This window comes from Peromyscus maniculatus, chromosome 1 (genome assembly GCF_049852395.1).
Source record: "Peromyscus maniculatus bairdii isolate BWxNUB_F1_BW_parent chromosome 1, HU_Pman_BW_mat_3.1, whole genome shotgun sequence".
Classification (NCBI taxonomy): domain Eukaryota; kingdom Metazoa; phylum Chordata; class Mammalia; order Rodentia; family Cricetidae; genus Peromyscus; species Peromyscus maniculatus.
Genome location: NC_134852.1, coordinates 104,103,802 through 104,126,320, shown reverse-complemented (window position 1 = coordinate 104,126,320; position 22,519 = coordinate 104,103,802). Strand labels below are relative to the sequence as shown.

The window sequence follows — 22,519 nt, the reverse complement described above, 5'->3', positions numbered from 1 at the left end:
CTGAATTTAAAATGTGTTTGAGAAAACACTTTGATATGCCATTTTAGAATAGAAAAAGGGAAAGACATAGGTCTGGAGATACAAATTTGTCAACTCAACATAGATGTGATAATGGAGAGGTTCTCTAAAATTAGAACCCTCTAAGGCTTCTTAAGAAGTCTTACACAAATTCCTAGTTTTCAGTCCTTCAATTTTGGCCTTCATTCTGAGCACCACAGTTTATTTAAGCCAACTACCTCATCCAGCCCTCCATTTTCACTTGGACCGTGATTTATTGTTCTGTTCAGAAAAATGGTCCACAATAGTCATACTTTCAGTTTTGAAAGAGAGACTTTATTATTTGTGTTACAAGCAGAAGTAAAAGAACAAATAGCAATCAGCAGATATACAGCAGAACATAAAATCAGGTAATTAAACAATCCAGCAGAAGTGACCTGGGAAGCCCCACTGAAGCAGTCAGGCTGGGGTTCCCAATTGACAGGTCCAGGCCTGGCATCTTCCCCATAGATGAGGCTTCCAGCTTCCCATTTCTATCACAGGCATTTTAAACCTGTGGAATAAACAAGAGTGACCTCTGTCAGAAATAGATGTACACACTGTGTGTGTGTGTGTGTGTGTGTGTGTGTGTGTGTGTGTGTGTGTGTGTGTTTAATTGAAATGGAATTACATCACTTCCATCCCTCCTTTTTCCCCCTCCAACCATTGCCAACCTCCCTGGAACCCCTTCTGTGACCCGCACTCTCAAGTTGATAGTTCCTTTTTCTTTGATTATTGTTACATTCAGAAGTGTGTGTGTGTGTGTGTGTGTGTGTGTGTGTGTGTGTGTGTGTGTGTAAAGACAACCTGCTGAGTCTATTTCTGTTGGTTGTGTGTATGATTTCAAGGCTGACCACTTTGCATTGAACAAATAAGGCAGCACATCCCTGGGAGAGGCTAATTCTCCTCTCCCAGCAGTAGACCATTTGTTCTTCTCTTTGTCACCTGACCAGGGGGACAGCCTGTCCCAGGACAAGTCATCTCAGAGGACATTTTAGCTAGCTATACTTAAGTATGAGATGGGGGGGGGGGTCCATCTTGGTCCCAAAGTCCACTCTAAACAGCACATGATAATTTACTAGTATAATTTATGTTACAGCTATCGTATAGTATAACCCATTTACTGCATCCTCATTACTTGCATGTTACAACCTTTGGGGGAAGATTAATTTCAGTGATGTTTTTTATATTTTTTCCAAGTCCCTAATGCCTAACACAATGTCTAATATAGCAGTTGCATTAATTTAATATACTGAATCAAGCTGAATTTATTAAAACAGAAAGTCTTTTAAGTGAAAAGGGAGGAATGTATATTTTCATTGTTTTAATACAGTTGAGGCTAGAATTGGGAAATAATAAAGAAGTTTTTATCACATATGAAAGCATCCCTCAGTTGAGGGGCATCCAAAATCATTTAGCTTTTATTCTGTATGAAGCACTTCAAATGTATTATCTTATTTTATTTAACGTTAAATTGAGACAACCAACCCCATAGTACAAATAAATATACTGAATAATAAAAGGAAAATCAGAAGTCCAAGACCTATCTGACCCAAGAGCTCATCTCACCAGTGTCACTCAGAACTCTAAACATAACAGAATGAGTCCAACACGTAACCAAATGTCATCTCTGGACTTCCGTCAGTGAGACTGTTCCCGAGCCCTCAATAGAAGATATCAACAGCATCCCAACTCACCCTATTCACCCATTCAAATTTTTCATAGTCTGTGAGGACAACAGAAACTTAAAGTTAGGGAAGGATGAAGGTGACAGCTGAGAACTGGGCCAGCCTTTGGATATCCGCACATTTTACTGACTCTTGCTTAATATTCTGTGGCAAGACTACTACCATCTCTTAGGACCTGAAGCCAAAATTCTAACATGAGACACACAATCAGGTGCAGTGTCAGCCTTAAAAAAGCCTGCCAGCGAGACACAGTGTGCACAGTAGATTAGGAGGTGGATTTACAGTCAGATTGCCTGAGTTAAATCCCGTGTGGGTCTACATCTTAGGTAATTAGGAGACTCCCAGCACCACCTGAGTACTCTGAGCTTCAGTTACTATATCAAGAGAAAGAAGAAAATAGTGTCTTTCCTGTCAGATCACCGAGCTGTTGTGAGGCTGAAAGACACAAGGACAAAGTGCTTTGAGTCTGGGGATACAATTGTAACTTAGTTTATCATCATAGGTTTATAGTGGCTTTCCTGAAGTCTGAGTGGTGTAAGTTCTCTTCCTAGTGTGGGAGAGGATGAAAGATGATGGGGAGTTGTTGCCAAGGCATCTAGGTGTACAAGACCCAGGGATGAACAAGAGGTTCATCCACAATAATTCCATAAAATGACCTCTTTTTATTTTATAATTTAATTTAATTTTACATATCAGTCACAGATTCCCGGTCCTCTTTCCTCCCACCCCCTATTCCCATCTCCTCCAGGGCAAGGGCTCCCTTGGGGATTCAGCTCAGCCTGGTGATTCAGTCCAGGCAGGTCCAGTCCCCTCCTCCCAGGCTGAGCAAAGTGTCCCTGCATAAGCCCCAGGTTCCAAACAGCCAGCTCATGCACTAAGGACAGGTCCCGGTCCCACTGCGTAGGGGTCTCCCAAACAGTTCAAGCTAATCAACTGTCTCACTTATCCAGAGGGCCTTATCCAGTTGGGGGCTCCTCACCTATTGGTTCATAGTTCATGTGTTTCCACTAGTTTGGCTATTTGTCCCTGTGCTTTTTCCAATCATGGTCTCAACAATTCTCGCTCATACAATCCCTCCTCTTTCTTGCCGATAGGACTCCCGGAGCTCCACGTGGGGCCTGGCTGTGGATCTCTGCATCGGCTTCCATCAGTCATTGGATGAGAGTTCTAGCATGACAGTTAGAGTGTTTGGCCATCCAATCACCAGAGTAGGTCAGTTTGGGCTTTCTCTCGACCATTGCCAGTAGTCTATTGTGGAGATATCTTTGTAGATTTCTGTGGACCTCTCTAGCACTTTTCTTCTTCCTATTCCCTTAGGGTCTTCATTTATCATGGTCTCTTTTTCCTTGTTCTCCCTCTCTGTTCTTGATCCAGCTGGGATCTCCCACTCCCCTAAGCTCTCTTTCCCTCGACCCTTGCCCTTAATTAACCCCCCTTATATTCAGTTTGCTCATTTAGATATCATCCATTTCTCTGTCATTGGGCGATCCCTGTGTCCTTCTTAGGGTCCTCTTTTCTAGGTAGCCTCCCTGGAGTTGTGAATAGCAGTCTAGTTATCCTTTGTTTTACATCTAGTATCTAACTATAAGTGAGTACATACCATGTTTGTCTTTCTGAGTCTGGGTTACCTCACTCAGGATAATTTTTTCTAGATCCATCCATTTGCCTGCAAACCTCATGATGTCATTGTTTTTCTCTGCTGAGTAGTACTCCATTGTGTATATGTACCACATTTTATTTATCCATTCTTTAGTTGAAGGGCATCTAGGTTGTTTCCTGGTTCTGGCTATTACAAATAATGCTGCTATGAACATAGTTGAGCATGTGTCCTTGTGGTATAATTGAGCATTCCTTGGGAATATGCCCGAGTGGTATAGCTGGGTCTTGGGGAGATTGATTCCCAGTTTTCTAAGAAAGCACCATATTGATTTCCAATGTGGCTGTACAAGCTTGCATTCCCACCAACAGTGGAGGAGAGTTCCCCTTGCTCCACATCCTCTCCAGCATAAGCTGTCTTCAGTGTTTTTGATCTTATCCATTCTGACAGGTGTAAGGTGATATCTCAGAGTCATTTTGATTTGCATTTCCCTGATGATTAGGGATGTTGAGCAATTCCTTAAATGTCTTTCAACCATTTGAGCTTCCTTTGTTGAGAATTCTCTATTTAGCTCTATTGCCCATTTCTTAATCGGACTGTTGGGCATTTTGATGTCTAATTTCTTGAGTTCTTTATATATTCTGGATATCAGCCCTCTGTCAGATGTGGGGTTGGTGAAGATCTTTTCCCACTCTGTAGGCTGTCACTTTCTCTTGTTGACCGTGTCCTTTGCTCTACAAAAGCTTCTCAGTAGAATGTCCTCTTAAAGAACAAAATAGTGTTCTAGACTTCAAAGAGAAAAAAAATATTAAATTATATAAAACTACAAAAAGCATTTATAATAGACTATAAACATTGCTACAATTATTTGTGGATTCTTTCATCAAGTGGTAGAATATATTTGTTCACCCTTAATCTTTCTGGGCTAAAGGTTTGCTTTGGGTAACAGTAGACCATGATTACAACATTATATATCTCTCAGCCAGAGAGATCCTTGCCATATATAGTAAAATAAGAGTCTCTGATGAAAATAGACCACGTGGAGCTAAGACAATCTTACCCAACAACTTCAGCTTAGAAGACCCAGCCTCCAGCCAAACCTGCTGACTGCATTTGCCTGAGAGAACCAAGGGCAACAAAGCCTGCTCTCATCTGATTAATCCCAGGCCAAACTGCTGGCCTAATGATCATGGCTTCAACACATAGTTATTGTTGTTGTTTAACATGTTTGATTCTTTGTGGATTTCACAAACAAATAAAACAAAAACAAAAAAAAGGAGAAGAATCCCATCATGAAAGGTATAGTGTGGTCCTGTGAGCAACACAGTTTTATCTTTAGAGCATTCATTGTTACTTGTAAGTATTCATTGCTTTGAGTCATTGGTCTGGTTGGAGGTCTCTGGCTTCTGCTACACTATTAATAATGGGATTTCACTGGGACTCCTCTTGGATGTCCTGTTGCTGTCATGTGTCATGAAGATCTTGCAGTTTGGGATCTGTAGGCTTGTCCACTTCACCTGTTCCAAAAGTTCATAGATGGTATGTATGTTGGGATGGGCCACCTCACAGCCCTGGTTCTGGACATGAGTAGTAGCTGGGTTGGTCTGCGCTAGCTTTCCCTCATCTCACTTCCTGGGCAAGCTCTCCAGCTTTGGCTAGTTCACTCAATGCAGCCAGCAGCAAGGAGCGGGGCCAGCTCTCCCCTCTCTGAAATTCTTAGTTCTGCTCACCCACACTCACACCAGCAAGGCCACTCTATTGTTTAGCCCAGATAGGGTATAGGGCCCTCTCTCCTGATTGCTGTAGGGGGATGGGGGGGGCAGGGTCAGCTCTGCTGTTCTCATGCCCTCAGGGCTGGCTTATATTTGTCCTCTCCAACAGGGTCAGTCCTAGTGTGCTGCCCAGGTGAGATGCACACCCATGGTGAGGTGTGGGGCCATCTGGCCATCTTTCCCGAGTAGGGGGAGTGGAGATACTAGCTCTCCTGCTGCAGTATCCAGCAAGGGGCAGGGCCAGCTAACCCAGGGCCAGTGAAGAGCAGGTCCGGTTCAGCAGGGCCCTCAGCCTTCAACATGCATGGTACCTATGACCCCTTGTGGTCACACAGGCCATGTACATCCACACACACACCCTGGCTGCAACAGGACCAAGGACCCAGACATAGTCTTCAGCAGAGCTCAGACCCAGATATCACCATGGCCCAGGTGGCAGCACAGGTCACCAAGATCATATGGCCCTGGAAGCATCATGGCCCTCAGACATGAACATGATCTCAGGTGACTGATCAGACCCTGGGCATCTGCAGAGTCCTTGGTGGTAACAGGAGCCGTGGACATCAAATTAGACCCTGGCTGCTGTAGGGCCATGAATCCAGACATGGCCCTGGGCAGCAGCTCTGACCCAGATGACACCATGGCCCTGGGTGACAGCTCAGCCCACTCAGATCAACATGACCCTGGTGGCAGCATGGCCCTTGGACACACATGATAGGACCATAGACCCAGACAAGGTCCTAGGTAGCAGCCTGGGCTTGGATGTCACTATGGCCCCCCCAGGTGTTTTTTAAAATAAAGCTAATTCTGTAAGTAATTTGTTATGTAGCAAGTATTGACTAAGTAACAACCATGCATGAGAAGGGAATTTTCAGTGGTACATAAGTTGTATCTATACCTATTTCTTCTTAAGAAACTTTAGATGTAAAGTCTTTAGAAACTTTAGATTTGCTAGCCATGGAAATTGGCTTGAGATGGACAAACCAAACAAGCAGAATTCTCTTTTGCCTCTGAATGAAGAAGTTTGGCTTAGTCAGATGAGAAAATCTGAAATGCCCATCATACCTGCTCACAACTCAACCTCTAAGGAGGAGAAGAAATAAACCAGTGAGGCAAGAACCAGGAAGCAGCAGTAGACGCCATATGAACTGAAAGCTTCCTGGAAAGAAATTCAATACTTCATCCTTCAGTGACTCACTCCGTTCACTCGGATGGGGACTCAGCACAAACACTAATCTCACAATGTAATGAAGCAGAGCCCATTTTCTGCCTACCCAGTGGAAAGTGAAATTGCAGTCCTCCTGCATTGTAAATCAAAATGTCTTTCCAACCTCAGTTATTAACAACAAATATATAATTTCCATTTTGCTGCCATCTCTTTAGAGTTCATGCATTAAGAGACTTACTTATATAATATTGTGATTTATTTAAATTTATTATCAAGACTTCCCAGAGCCTTCTGAGCTTCCTTGTCTAAATAGATTTTTATAAGTAATGAAGTTTAGGTTATTTTTTAAAATCTAGAAATCTAAATGTTGAGGTATCTAGAAACTGAACTTTAGTTTTTAAATATACATTAATTTAAAAAAAACTTATTTTCAAGTTACTCTGATTCTAGGAATAACATCTGTTTGTGAGCCACAACAACAATAAAAAATAATACAGAAGAAGATCAAGATAACCTCTGAAAATGTCTACATGACAGTGCTGTATATTCATAAGTATAGACATATGAACATACTGAGTTTGGCATATTTGTTTATCTTCAGGCTTAACATAACTGACATTCCACTCAGAAAATGATCCATCACCTTCTGCTCCCAAAGTTTGTCAGAAGTAACTTATCCTGTCAGTACTGATTTATTCCTACTGCAAGCGACTTTCTTGGGATTCCTTTTTTTGTTTTGCTTTGGTTTGGTTTTCCATTTGTTTGTTTTGTTTTTCTAAGTAGGCGCTACAGAGATGGCTCAGCAGTTAAGAATATTTGATGTTCTTGTGGAGGATACTGGTTTGAATCCTAGCACTCCCAGGGTGGCTCACACCTATCTGAAACTCCATTTCCAGATGGTTCCATCCCATCCTCTAATCTCTTCAGGCACCATGCACACATGAGGTGCACAAACTTATGTGCCACACATTCATATACATAAGATAAAAACGAGTAAATCTTTCTGAGAAGCAAAGGATATTCTCATCAAGGCAAGTATAGGGGCCACATAATAAGCTCTGATAAATGGGGCTTTTTTAAACATACAAGTAGTTAAAGTTATTGTTTCTATGTTTGAGTAACTACAGACCTACTATGAAATCAACACTAATACACTTGAGGACTCTGATAAGATAAACAAGTATTTGAACTAAAAGGTGCAGAGCGATTTACCAAGCTTACCCTACATAAGAATTCCTGCAGATATTATCTTGTTCCTAGTACCTCATCTTCTCTTCTGCCAATCCTTTTCTTCTTAGAAGGACTCTTGTGATAAATTACATTGGACCTATCTGGATAATACAGAAAAACCTTTCTGTGTGGTGATATATTGTGTACCCTAATAAACTTACCTGAGGATCAGAGGACAGAGCCAGCCACTAGATTAGACATAGAGGTCAGAAAATGGTGGCACACACCCTTAATCCTATCACTCAGGAGACAGAGATCTGTCTGGATGTCTGTGAGTTCAAGGCCACACTGGAAACAGAGCCAGGCAGTGGTGGCACACAACTTTAATCCCAGTACTGGGGAGCACACATGCCTTTAATCCCAGGAAATGATGCCTGGTCAGAGAAAGGTATATAAGGTGTGAGGAAACAGGAACTCACTCTCTTTAGACTGAGAATTTCGTAGAGGTAAGAACTAGTGGCTGACTGCTCTGCTTCTCCGATCTTTCAGCTTTCACCCTGATATCTGGCTCTGGGTTTTTTACTAAAAGACCATCTAAGATTCGAACATCTGGCATCCAATTTGCGGGGCACAAATTCATGAAAAAGCCACTTGCCACTTACTTTAACATGGTAAAATTACATATAACAAAACAATTATCGAGCAAGAATTACAGTTACAATATTAAAGAAGATGTCCTATCTATCTTATATTGTGAGTTTAAGGTTTTATATCTAACTTATCTTTTATCATAACTGAGGAAATTACAACTATCTAGTCTTTAACCACATCAAAGACCTGAGAAGGAACATAATGGTACCTGAGAAATGGTAGATGGATGCAAGCAACTTTGGGGAATCTTGCAAGAGTAGACCAAGACAACTGGCAGCCTGGACAGTCACCTAATATTTTTCAGCATTGTTGGTGCATTCAAACTGGTTACAGGCCTAGAGTATCTGACAGACCATTTTTAGAGGCAGGAATTCTGAAAGACCATCTTACCCTGTCTTGGCAGAGTACAGTGGTCGCTTTCCTTGTGTCCCGCTTATCCAGGAAGGACAGCATTGCATTTGTACTGTCAGCCATCAAGGCAAGGGCAGTTCTTTGCCCAGTAGGCCATTTTGTGCCAAGAAGACAAACTTCCAAATGGAAATGTCTTAGAAGCCCAACATTCTCTCGGGATCAAATTGGTACAGCCAGGAGCAATTGTGTCTCAAGTCAACAGAATTCTAAGTTATTTAAATGCCATATTCTCTAGGTCTATGAAGTGTTTGAAGATTACCTATCTATCTGAAATATATCTATGTATGCCTAGAAGACTTAACTAACATGGCTACAAATATGATTATCATAGATGACTAATTATTAATCTATTTTTTAATTATCCATTACAATTTTTATTGAGTTACATAAACATAATACCTCAAACAAGAATAGAAATATATATGTACAGTAAAACAAAATTAACTTCAAGTTTGTATCAATAAACTAAAATTTATACCAATGTAAAACATTTTAAACATAAACTAAAATCTATACCAATGCAAAACATTTTAAACAAGTTGTTCTTTAAAAGTAGGTTCATTAATCTACCCTTTTATCTTATCATCTCTATATCCTCCTATATATCTATATCATATCCCCTTTTCTTTTTTAGAAAGAGATCACATTTATAATCAACCTGTTTTAAATAAAAATATTGGTTTTTCTCTGTCCCACACCAGAGGGCTCTTCTGATTTGGGACACAAGAATCTCTTAACCATTTTTTTAAAGCAATATGTCTGGGTTTAGAGGGGGAGTGAGCCAATTCCACCTCTAAAGCCAGCTTGGTATATTTGGGAATTTGGGCGTAGCATCTCTTACTACTTCCTGCTGGAGGGGGGGGGGCGCTGTATCTTATGGGGATGCAAAGAAAATTTTAGGCCTATCGGGTAGTCCGTGAGGCTGTATTGTGTGAACCAGTTGCCTTGAAACCGCTCTGGATGTTAGATCATCTGGGCCATGGTGTCATCGGAGACCTTTCAGGGGGTCTTGGCTGGCAAAACCTGATGTATCTTAATCTGAAACAAATCCACAGCCTCTGGCTTTCTGTGGAAACAAAAGCAGAACCTCTTTTCCAAAGCAACATATCCTTAAATCCAAATTTTGAAGTCAAGGTACCTTTAAAATATACATATTGGTTTAATTCAACATCTTTTTTGATCAAATGTTTTTTTGCAGTTAAAAATCCCAAAGACATCACCCTTTACAATAGCCAAAAATGATATAAAATACCTTGGGGTAACACTAACCAAGCAAGTAAAGGACCTATATGACAAGAACTTTAAGTCCCTGAAAAAAGAAATTGAAGAAGATGTCAGAAAATGGAAAGATCTCCCATGCTCATGGATAGGCAGGGTTAACATAGTAAAAATGGCAATCTTACCAAAAGCAATTTACAGATTCAATGCAATCCCCATCAAAATACCAACACAATTCTTCACAGACCTGGAAAGAATAATACTCAACTTCATATGGAAAAACAAAAAACCCAGGATAGCTAAAAGAAACCTGTACAATAAAACAACTTCTGGAGGCATCACAATCCCTGACTTCAAGCTCTACTATAGAGCTACAGTAATAAAAACAGCTTGGTAGTGGCATAAAAACCGACATGTGGACCAATGGAATCAAATTGAAGACCCTGACATTAACCCACATACCTATGGACATATAATTTTTGACAAAGAAGCCAAAAGTGTACAATGGAAAAAAGAAAGCATCTTCAACAAATGGTGCTGGCATAACTGGATATCAACGTGTAGAAGGCTGCAAATAGATCCATATCTGTCACCGTGCACAAAACTTAAGTCCAAGTGGATCAAAGACCTCAACATAAATCCAGCTACTCTGAACCTGCTAGAAGAGAAAGTAGGAAATAGTCTTGAACGCATTGGCATAGGAGATCACTTCCTAAATATAACACCAGTAGCGCAGACACTGAGACAAACAATCAATCAATGGGACCTCTTGAAACTGAGAAGCTTTTGTAGAGCAAAGGATATGGTCAACAAGGCAAAGCGACAGCCTACAGAATAGGAAAAGATCTTCACCAACCCCACATGTGACAGAGGACTGATATCCAGAATATATGAACTCAACAAATTAGACATCAAAACGACCAACAGTCCAATTGAGAAATGGGCTTTAGAATTAAACAGAGAATTCTCAACAGAGGAAACCCAAATGGCTGAAAGACATTTAAGGAATTGCTCAACATCCCTAATCATCAGGGAAATGCAAATCAAAACAACTCTGAGATACCACCTTACGCCTGTCAGAGTGGCTAAGATCAAAAACACTGAAGACACTTTATGCTGGAGAGGATGTGGAACTAGGGGAACTCTCCTCCACTGCTGGTGGGAATGCAAGCTTGTACAACCACTTTGGAAATCAATATGGTGCTTTCTTAGAAAATTGGGAATCAATCTCCCCCAAGATCCAGCTATACCACTCCTGGGCATATACCCAAGAAATGCTCAATCATACCACAAGAGCACTTGCTCAGCTATGTTCATATCAGCATTGTTTGTAATAGCCAAAACCTGGAAACAACCTAGATGCCCTTCAACTGAAGAATGGATAAATAAATTGTGGCACATATACACAATGGAATACTACTCAGCAGAGAAAAACAATGACATCATACGTTTTGCAGGCAAATGGATGGATCTAGAAAAAAATCATCCTGAGTGAGGTAACCCAGACTCAGAAAGACAAATATGGTATGTATTCACTCATAGGAAGATGCTAGATGTGGAACAAGGATGACTGCACTGCTACTCACATCACCAGTGAGGCTACCTGGAAAATGGGACCCCAAAAAAAGACACGGAGAAATGGACGAGATCTACATGAACAGCCTGGTCATGAGTGGGAACAATGAAGGGCGACGGTCGAGGGAAAGAGAGTGGGAGATCCTAGCTGGATCAAGAAAAGAGAGGGAGAACAAGGAGTAGGAGACCATGGTAAATGAAGACCACATGAGAAGGGGAGGAAGCAGAGAGCTAGGGAGGCCCACGGAGATCCACAAAGATACCCCCGCAAAAGACTGCTGGCAATGGTCGAGAGACGGCAGGAACTGACCTACTCTGGTGATGGGATGGCCAGACACCCTGATAGTTGTGCCATAAACCCCATCCAAGGACTGAGGAATCTGGATGCAGACATCCACGGCTGGGCCCCTGGTGGAGCACTGGGAGTCTAATTAGTGAGAAAGAAGAGGGTTTATATGAGCGAGAATTGTTGAAGCCAAGGTTGGATAAAGCACAGGGACAAATAACCAAATGAATGGAAGCACAGGATCTATGAACCAAAGGCTGAGGGGCCCCCAACTGGATCAGGCCCCCTGAATGGGTGAGACAGTCATTTGGCTTGATCTGTTTGGGAGGCAGCTGTGCATGTGCGTTGGTGCTGGGTCCTGGGCTCGTTGCATGAGTTGGCTGTTTGAATCCTGGGACTTATGCAGGGACACTTGGCTCGGTCTGGGAGTGGGGGAATGGACCTGCCTGGACTGAGTCTACCAGGTCAATCCCGGTCCTCGGTGGAGACCTTGATCTGGAGGAGGTGGGAATTGGGGGGAGGGGGGCTGGGGGGAGGGGGAGGGGGACGAGAGGGGGAGAACAGGGGAATCTGTGACTATTATGTTGAACTGAATGGTGTTGTAAAATAAAAAAAAATAAAAAAAATCCCAAAGACAACATAATCCAGATTGTCTGTGTAATATTCATCTTTACGTGGCTTTTTTATATTAATTTATCTTTTTTGTCTCTTTTAAGCCTACGTATTGTGAATCTATTGCTTTAAACTGTAGTATTCTAAGACTGAAATGGCGCTGTGGCTGCTGGCTCCGCCCATTTCAGCTTACCATCATGGCGTTTTCCACTAGTTCTGTGAGTCATCAAGTCTCAGAAATAGTGGGTCTAAGCTTTTATCAAAGCAGCGTGTAGCCCAGAAACTTTTTTTTTTAATACTAGTAAAGATACCTCATTACCACCATACTGCCGGTCAAACGCAAACGCCAGGAACCCGCCAGTAGTTCAAACCTGTGTTCTGCAGCGTCTAGCTGTCTGTATGAGACATGAAGCAGGAACCTGGTTTTGGCTCTGTTTTGAATTGGTTATTAAATATTATCAGGTTTAAGGTGGAAACTCAAGCCGTTGGGTGCCATTTGTTGCTGGAGGGCTTCTCTCCAATTCCACCAAGCCCCACAGTCCCACAATCCACGTATAAAATAATCACTCAGACGCTTATAATACTTATAAACTGTATGGCCGTGGCAGGCTTCTTGATAACTGTTCTTATATCTTAAATTAACCCATTTCTATAAATCTATACCTTGCCACGTGGCTGGTGGCTTACCAGTGTCTTTACATGCTGCTTGTCCTCACTGTGGCTGCAGTGTCTCTCCTCCTTCTTCCTGTTTCCCCAATTCTCCTCTCTCCTTGTCCCGCCTATACTTCCTGCCTGGTCACTGGCCATCAGTGTTTTATTTATATAGAGTGATATTCACAGCACACAGACCTTCTCTTCTCTCTCTGTTCCCCCAGATCCAACTCCCAGTCTCATCTCAGCTCTGCAGCAAAACACCCTTGGCAGCCTTCCCAGCCCCCTGCTCCTATCCCCTATAGATCCCACACACCTTCTTTCCCTTTCTACCCATCCTCCCAGCCTCCAGTCCCAACAGACCCCATTGCTAATCCAAGGGGCCACTCCCTCCAGTCAGGAAACAAGTCCACTGACAGGGAACCCACACCTTCCTCCCCAGATCTAGTTCCCCAGTCCCATCCCAGCTCTGTAGCAGAGCACCTGCTGTGGGCTCCCTTTCTTCTCCAACCCCATCCCCAAGATATCATAAAGATCTTCTCCTCCAACATTGCCTCCCCCAACTCATCCCAGTATCCCAGCATCCAACACCAGCAGGCATTCCCTATGAACACACCAGGTGAGCAGAACAGGGAAACAGGCAACACACAATCACCATGTTCTCCAAAAATCCAGAGAGGAAACAGAAACCAAAGAACAAAACACTCACCCAACAAATACAAATTCAGAAATCAGCACCAAGACCTCTAATTATCCCAAACTCAGGTGCCTACATGCCAGTGTAAAAACATAATCAATAAGAGCTAGGGCAATATATTACCACTAGAACCCAGCTACCCTACTACAGCAGGCCCTGAATATCCCAGCAAAGCTGAAGCACAAGAGAAAGACCTTAAAACCAACTATATAGATGACAGAGACCTCAAAGAGGAAATAATTAATTCCTTAATGAAATTGAACAACACACAAACAGTTAAAGAACAAAACTGTTCAAGACCTAAAATTGGAAATAGAATCAATAAAGCAAGTGCAAACTGAGAGAATCCTGGAAATAAAAATTTAGGAATTTGAACAGGAACTACAGAGAAAAGCTTCACCAACAGAAAACAAGAGATAGAAGAGAGAATCTCAAGCAATGAAGATACAATAGAAGAAATGTATATATCAGTCAAAGAAAATGTTAAATCTAAAAAAATCCTGACACAAAATATCCAGTAAATCAGGGACACTGTAAAAAGACCAAACTTAAGAATAATAGGAATATGCCAGGCAGCAGTGGCTCACGCCTTTAATCCCTGTACTTGGGAGGCAGAGCCAAGCAGATCTCTGTGAGTTAGAGGCCAACCTGGTCTACAGAGTGAGATCCAGGACAGGCACCAAAACTACAAAGAGAAACCCTGTCTCAAAAAAACAGAAGAAGGAGGAGGAGGAGGAGAAGGAGAAGGGGAGGAGAAGGAGGAATAGAAGAGGAAGAAACCCAGCTCAAAGGCCCAGAAAATATTTTCAATAAATTTTTAGAAGAAAATTTATTTTTCTAATCTAAAGAAGAAAATGTCTATCAAGGTACAAGAAGCATATAGAACACCTAATAGACCAGACCAGAAAAGAAAGTCCCCTCAACATGTAATAATCAAAACTCTAAACATACAGAACATGGAAATAATATTAAAAGCTGCAAGGGAAAAAGAACAAGTAACATATAGAGAAAGAACTATTAGAATTACTTCTGCCTTCTCAATGGAGACTCTAAAAAAACTAGAAAAGCCCAGACAGATGTGCCACAACCTCTAAGAGACCACAGAGCCCAGCAGAGACTACTATATACTGTAAAACTTTCAGTCATCATAGATGAAGAAAATAAGCTATTCCATGATGAAGTCAAATTTACACGCTATCTATCTACAAACCCAGCCTTACGGAAGGTACTAGAAGGAAAACTCCAATCTAAAGAGGTTAACTATACCCATGAAAACACAAGAAATAAGTGATCTCACACCAGCAAAACCAAAGAAGGGAAACACACAAACACTCACACACCACCACCACCAATAACAACAACAACAGAAATAATAATAAAAGAACAGAAATCAAAAATCATTGGTCACCGATATATCTCAATATCAACAGTCTCCATTCCTCAATGAAAAAATGACAGACTAACCAAATGGATGTGAAAATAGGATCCATCCTTCTGCCAAGTACAAGAAACATATCTCAACAACAAGGATAGACATTACCTCAGGGTAAAGGGTTGGGAAAAGATATTCCAAGCAAATGGACCTAAAAAAGCAAGCTGGTATAACAATTTTAATATCTAACAAAATAGACTTCAAACCAAAACCAATCAAAAAAGATGAGAAAGGACACTACATACTCATCAAAGGAAATCCACCAAGATGATCTTTAAAATCTTGACATCTATGCCCCAAATGCAAGGGCACCCACATTTGTAAAGGAAACACTACTAAAGCTTAAATCACACATCAACCCTCACACATTTTGGTACCCCACTCTCACCAATTGACAGGATACCCAGACAGAAACTAAACATGGAAATAGTGGAGCTAACAGAGGTTATTAACCAAATGGACCTAACAGTTGTCTACAGGACATTTCACCCAACCACAAAAGAATACACCTGTTCTTCTCAGCACCTCATGGAACACTATCCAAAACTGATGACATACTCGGTCATAAAGCTAGTCTCAACAGATACAGTAAAACTGAAATAAGCCTCTCTGCATCCTATCAGATGATCACATATTAGAGCTGAATTTCAACAACAGAGAGCCTGCAAACTCAGGAAAACTGAACAACTCCTGACTGAATCACCACAGGGTCAAGGCAGATAAAGAAAGAAATTAAAGACTTCCTCGAATTCAATGAAAAAGAATGCACAACATACCTAAACATATTCATGGGACACAATGAAAGTGATGCTAAGGGGAAAGTTCTTAGCACTAAGTGCCTACATAAAAATATTGGAAAGCTTTCATACTAGCAACTTAACAGCACAACTAAAAGCTCTAGAACAAAAAAAAAAAAAAAAAAAGCTCACCCAAGAGGAGTAGATGGCAGGAAACAATCAAACTGAGGGTTGAAATAATTAAAATAGAAACAAAGAAAAGAATATAAAGAATTAATGAAACAAAGAGTTCATTCTTTGAGAAAAAATAAACAGGATACTAAAAGACAGAGAAAGAATATCCAAATTAGCAAAATCAGAAATGAAAAAAGGGATGTAACAGACACAGAGGAAATCTAGAGAATCATAAGGACATATTTTAAAAACCTGTACTCCACCAAATTGGAAAATCTAAAAGGAATGGATAATTTTCTCGATAATTACTACTTACCAAAGTTTAAGAAAGATGAGATAATCAATTTAAATAGAACCATAACCCCTAAAGAAACAGAAATAGTAATTAAGTCTCAGAACCAAGAAATAAAATAAATAAATAAATAAATAAATAAATAAATAAATAAATAAATAAATAAATAAATAAATAAATAAATAATGTTCTGGGCCAGACAGTTTTAACCAAGAATTCTACCAGACTTTCAAAGAGGAGTTAAAGCCAATACACCTCATTTCATTCCACAAAATAGAAACAGAAGGAACTTTTCCAAGTTTTTTAAGAAACCACAGTTATCCTGATACACAAACCACATAAAGATTCAAGAAAGAGAATTGTAGACCAATTTACCTCATAAAAGTACATGCAAAAATACTAAATAAAATACTTACAAACGGAATTCAAGAACACATCAAAAATATCATCCACCGTGGGGGCTTCACAGGCACTAGAGGCCCTCTGGATATGGAAGATGGTTGTTTGGCTCAAACTGTTTGGGGAGTACCCAGGCAGGGGAATCGGGATCCATCCCTGGTGCATCGGCAGGCTTTTGGGAATCCAGTGCCTGTGGTGTGGTGCCTTGCATAGCCTTGGTACAGTGGGAAGGGGCTTGGACCTACCTAGGCTTAGTGTGCCGGGCTCTGCTGACTCCCCATGGGAGACCTTGATTTGGGGGATGTGGGGATGTGGGGTGGCTTGGGAGGGAGGGCTGGGAGATGGGAGGAGGGAGGAGGGAGGTTCTGTGGGTAGAACAAGTAGGAAATTTCTTAATAAAGAAAAATGGGGGAAAAATTTTTAAAAATATCATCTACCATGATAAAGCAGACTTCATCCCAGAGGTGCAAGGATGGTTCAACATACAAAAATCAGTAAATGTAGTATAAACATCTGCCATATAAACTGAAAGAAAAAAAACATGATCATCTCATTAGATGCTGGGAAAGCCTTTGACAAAATTCAATATCCCTTCATGGAAAAAAGTCTTGGAGAGATTAGGGATAAAGGGGACATACCTAAGCATAATAAAGGCAATTTACAGCAAGTCTATTGACAACAATAAATCCAAAGGAGAGAAACTCACAGCAATTCTACTAAAATCAGGAACAAGGCAAGGTTGTCTACTTTCTCCATATCTATTCAATATAGTGCTTGAAATTTTAGCCAGAGCAGTAAGACAACTGAATGAAATCCAGGGGATACAAAATGGTAATAAAGAACTCAAGGTATTGTTATTTGCAGATGATATGATAGTATATATAAGTGACCCAAAATATTCTACTAGGGAACTCCTATAGCTGATAATCAGCAAAGAGTCTGGATACAAGATTAACTTTAAAAAATCAGTAGACTTCCTATATACAAATGACAAATTAACTGAGGAAGAAACCAGGGAAACAACACTCTTCACAAGCACCTTAAATAATGTAAAATATCATGGAATAACTCTAACCAAACAAGTGAAATACTTGTATGATAAAAACTTCAAGTATTTGAAAAAAGAAATTGAAGAGAATATCAGAAGATGTAAAGATCTCCCATGTTCATGGATCAGTAGGATTAACACAGTAAAAATGGCCATCCTACCAAAAACAGTCTACAAATTCAGTACAATCCCCATCAAAATTCCAACACAAGTCTTTATAGACCTTGAAAGAACAATCAATTTCATATGGGAAAACAAAAAAAAAAAAAACACAGGAAAGCTAAACAATCCTGAACAAAAAAAGAACTGCTGAAGATATCATCATCCCTAATTTCAAGTTGTGCTACAGAGCTTTAATAATATGGTATTGACACAAAAACACATTGATCAATGGAATTTAATTTAAGACACAGACATAAATGCACATGCCTATGGACACCTGATTTTTTATAAAGAAGCCAGAAATACACAGTGGGAAAAAAAGACAGCATCTTCAACAAATGATGCTGGTCAAACTGGATATCTATATGTAGAAGATTGCAAATATTTGTCATCCTGCACAAAACTCAAGTCCAGGTAGATAAAAGACCTCAACATAAACCAGACACACTGAACCTGATATAAAAGAAAGTGATCAATAGCCTTGAAAGCATTAACATGAGACAATTTCCTGAACAGAACACCAATAACACAGGCACTAAGGCCAACAATTAATAAATGGGAATCCATGAAAATTAAAAGGTTTTATAAGGCAAATGACACTGTCAATCAGACAAAGAGACCAGTCATAAAACTTATTATATAGTATTTTTTTGACAAAGGATACTGCCATTCAGACAACATGGCTGTCTCCAGATTGGGAAAAGAGTTTTACCACCGGGCGTGGTGGCGCACGCCTTTAATCCCAGCACTCGGGAGGCAGAGCCAGGCGGATCTCTGTGAGTTCAAGGCCAGCCTGGGCTACCAAGTGAGCTCCAGGAAAGGCGCAAAGCTACACAGAGAAACCCTGTCTCGAAAAAAAACCAAAAAAAAAAGAGTTTTACCAACTCCACCCACATCTAACAGAGGGCTAGTATCCAAAATATATAAAGAACTCAAGAAACTAGACATCAACAAACCAAATAATGCAATTAAAAATGAGGTACAGATCTAAACAGAGAATTCTCAGTACAGGAATTTCAAATGTCTGAGACATACTTAAAAAAACATTCAACATCCTTAGCCATCAGGGAAATGCAAATCAGAATGACTTTGAGATTCCACCTTATACCTGTCAGAACTGCTTAGATTAACAACATAAGTGACAGCTCATACTGGAGAGAATGTTGAGCATGGGGAACATTCCTCCATTTGTAGTGGGAGTGCAAACTTGTACAGGCACTATGGAAATCAATATGACAGTTCCTCAAAATTTTGGGAATCATTCTACCTCAAGGTCCAGCTATGCCGCTCTTAAGCATATATCCAAAGGACACTCCATTCTACAACAAGGACACTTGCTCAACTACATTCATTTTGGCTTTATTCATAATAGTCAGGAATTGGAAACAATAGATGTCCCTCAACTGAAGAGTGGATAAAGAAAATGTGGCACATTTACACAATGGAATATTACTCAGCTGTTTAACAAAAAAAGATGACATCATGAAATTTGCAGGCAAATGGGTGCAACTAGAAAAAAAATCATCCTGAGTGAGGTAACTCAGACTTAGAAAGACACATAAGGTATGTACTCATTCATAAATGGACATCAGCTGTTAAGTAAATGATAATCAAGCTACAATCCACAGACCCAAAGAGGTTGGGTAAAGAGGACAGCTCTATGGGGAAAACATGGATCTCTCTGGGAAGGGGAAATAGAATAGATTCTGCAGGTGGACTAGGGGTGGGGTGGAAACAGGAGCTGGAGGGATCAGATGGGGAGGGATGGAGGGAGAGACAGCTGGAATTAGGGAATCTTTGGGGGGAGGTGTGGAAACCTAGTACAGTGGAAACTTCCTGGAATCTCTGAAGGTGAGCCTAATGAGGACTCGTAGTAATTGGGGATATGGAGTTTCAACAGGTCATCTCTTATCACCAGGTGAGACTTCCAGTGGCTAGAATGAGTTGTGTTCAATTGAATTGTTGACTAAGGGTGCCCCATGAAAAAAAACCAAATAACTTAGGCTGTTGCTAAGACAAAGAATGGTGCCCCATTGCCAAGTATACTGACACAACTCATTGAACATCAAGAAGTTGAGCTGATACCTACATGGAGCCTTCACCCCTACATTCTAGGCTCTTTGGTGTGGAAAGGTACTATGCAGACTACAGAAAGGGAAACATTAAAACCAATCCAGCCACAAAACCTTTGACCTACAATGTGCCTGGCCTACAAAATAAGTTAAGGCAATGGTGGCACAGAACTTTTGGGAGTAGAGAACCAGTCTGATTGACTAAAGACCTACTCCAGGAGAAGGAACCCATCTCAGAAACTGCTTGTATATCCAAGAACCTGAGACTTGTAGTCCAAAGACCTAGGGTAAAATCCAACATGACTGGAAAAAGAAGTATCAGTAAAATGACTCTTAGTGGTGTTTTTGCTATACTCACAGATCAGCACCTTATCCAGTCATCACCAGAGAGGTAGTAGATGGGAACAGATACAGAGACCCACAGCCAGACATTTTGTGGAAAGAGTCCAAATGAGAGGTTCCTATCAAATTCTTCCTTTCAGAGCTCAGGGAATCCCTTGGAAGGGGAAGTAGAAAGATTGTAAGAGCCAGAGGTGGTGAGGACACCAGGAGAACAAGGCCCTCTGAATCAACTAAACAAGGTGTATATGAGCTCACAAAGACAGAAGCAGCAAGCACAGGGCCTACACAGGTCCGCACCAGAGACTCTGTAAATATCTTAGAGCTATTAACTCAGTATTTTTATGGGACTCTTGACTGTGCAAAGTGGGTCTCTGATTCTTGTGCCTGCTCTTGGGACTCTTTTTCTTCTGTTGGGTTGCCTTGTCCAACTTAGCTATGATCTTTGTTTGATATGATCTTTAATATAATCTTTGTTTCATCTTATATTTTATTTTGTCATGTTTGGTTGTTGTCTCTTGGAAGTCTGTTTTTTTCTAATGAGAGATGGAAAAGGAGCAGATCCAGAGGAAGGGAAGGTTGTGAGAAACTGGGAGGAGTGGAGCGAGGGGAAACTATAATCAGGATATATTATATGAGTAAATAATCTATTTTCAATAAAAGGGGAAAAAGAATAACTGTCTGGAAACCACTGTCCAATAGAAGACCACACATTTGAGAATATTTGAGCAGCACAAACTGATTTTAAGAATTTTTTAAAGCACACAATGTTGGAGGAATAGAGAAGATGTAGTAGATCTGGAAAGAATTAGGATGAGTGATTGTGATAAAAACACACTGTACTAAAATTCTCAAGAAACTAAAAAAAAAATCTTTTTCAGAGGAATAAGGACCTGGGAGTGAGAAAATCCAGTATACAAATCACAATTATTCCACTTATGAACTAGGTGTCTTCTATAAGTTAACTTCTTTTACTTTCACTTCTTTTGTTTTGTTGTTGTCATTTTGTTTTTTACTTATCCAGTGTGTGTGTGTGTGTGTGTGTGTGTGTGTGTGTGTGTGTGTGTGTGTGTGTTCATGTATGTGAAGGCCAGAGATTGACATTAGGTACCCTTCTCAATTAGTTTCCCATCTTACTTTTGGGACAGGATCTCTCACTGAACCTGGAGCTCACCAAATACCTATACTGGCTGAACACTACGCCCTAAGGATCTACTTGTCTCTACCTCCCCATAATGAGGATTACAGGTGCACTTCACCATGCCCAATTTCTTACATGGATGGTGGAGAGATTAACTCAGGTCTTCAGGTTTGTACAACTGACTGAGCCATCTCAACAACCCCTGTGCCTTCATCAATCCATTCCCATGAGCACCTACTTCATGTGTCAGCTATAAATTTTAAATGCATATATTTGTTATACAGTCCTTGCTGCATCATAAATTCTCAATAAATCTTATAAATGTGATCAAAAGAGAGGGTCCAAGAAGAATGAGAAAAATTACTCCATTACTATATTTAAATAGATACCTCATCAAGATCAATGAAAATGAGAGAACTGTTGCTGCCAAGTTGATTATCTTAACTCCCAACTGGGGATGCCAACAATGTTGCCAGTAGCAACAACCAGTTCTTTTCCAAGCTGTCTAGAGTCTAGTAACAGCTGATGTCACTATTCCCCTTATGACTGCTTATAATTAAAGGGGCCTTTGAGTCACTTGCTCAGACAAACCAGTGAATAAAGAACTGTAGATGCAGACTCCCAGTTATTCAGAAATCCTAAATCACAACTACAGATGGGACAAGGTCAGAACTCAGAGGTGCATGGACATAACTACCTTTTGATCAAATGCCCTGGATATGAGATGGCTCCATGTACAAGAACTATAAAAATAATAAAAAAAAATCCTTGTTCTTTTTATTCTCATTAGAAATATTTTCTAGACATTTTAGTAACCTATTGAGCAATAAATAACTTAAGAAGAAGGCTTAAGAAATGGTTTGACATTTAAGACTCTTAAGAACCCAGGCATGATTCACTATGTGCTCACAACATCTATAACTCCAATTCCATGGGATTTGTTGACTCTTCTGACCTCTGTGGATTCCTGTACACATTAAGGCATAGAGAGACACATTAAAAACTAAGAAAGTAAATAAATATTTTTAGAAGAATTTATAGTGAGGATCATACAAGCCAACTCTCTTCCTCTTCTAAGGGCTAAGAAATGCAAATTACAAGCAGAACAAAGAATGACCATGCCTCTTACCTTGGAAATAAAGAAAGAGCTGCTGTTCACATGGAACAATACCCATTCACCCAAAGTGGACA

General features: G+C 40.4%; 1 long non-coding RNA gene across 1 annotated transcript; it reads right to left on the bottom strand.

Annotated features, from left to right (window-relative positions):
• Nucleotides 1–311: 311 nt before the first annotated feature.
• Nucleotides 312–21,784, bottom strand: LOC143272091 (uncharacterized). Its single transcript, XR_013049540.1, has 2 exons — nt 21,718–21,784; nt 312–550 (listed from the first exon to the last, which is right to left on the bottom strand). It is a non-coding gene; the product is annotated as an uncharacterized LOC143272091 (long non-coding RNA).
• Between the last annotated feature and the right edge of the window lie 735 nt (nt 21,785–22,519).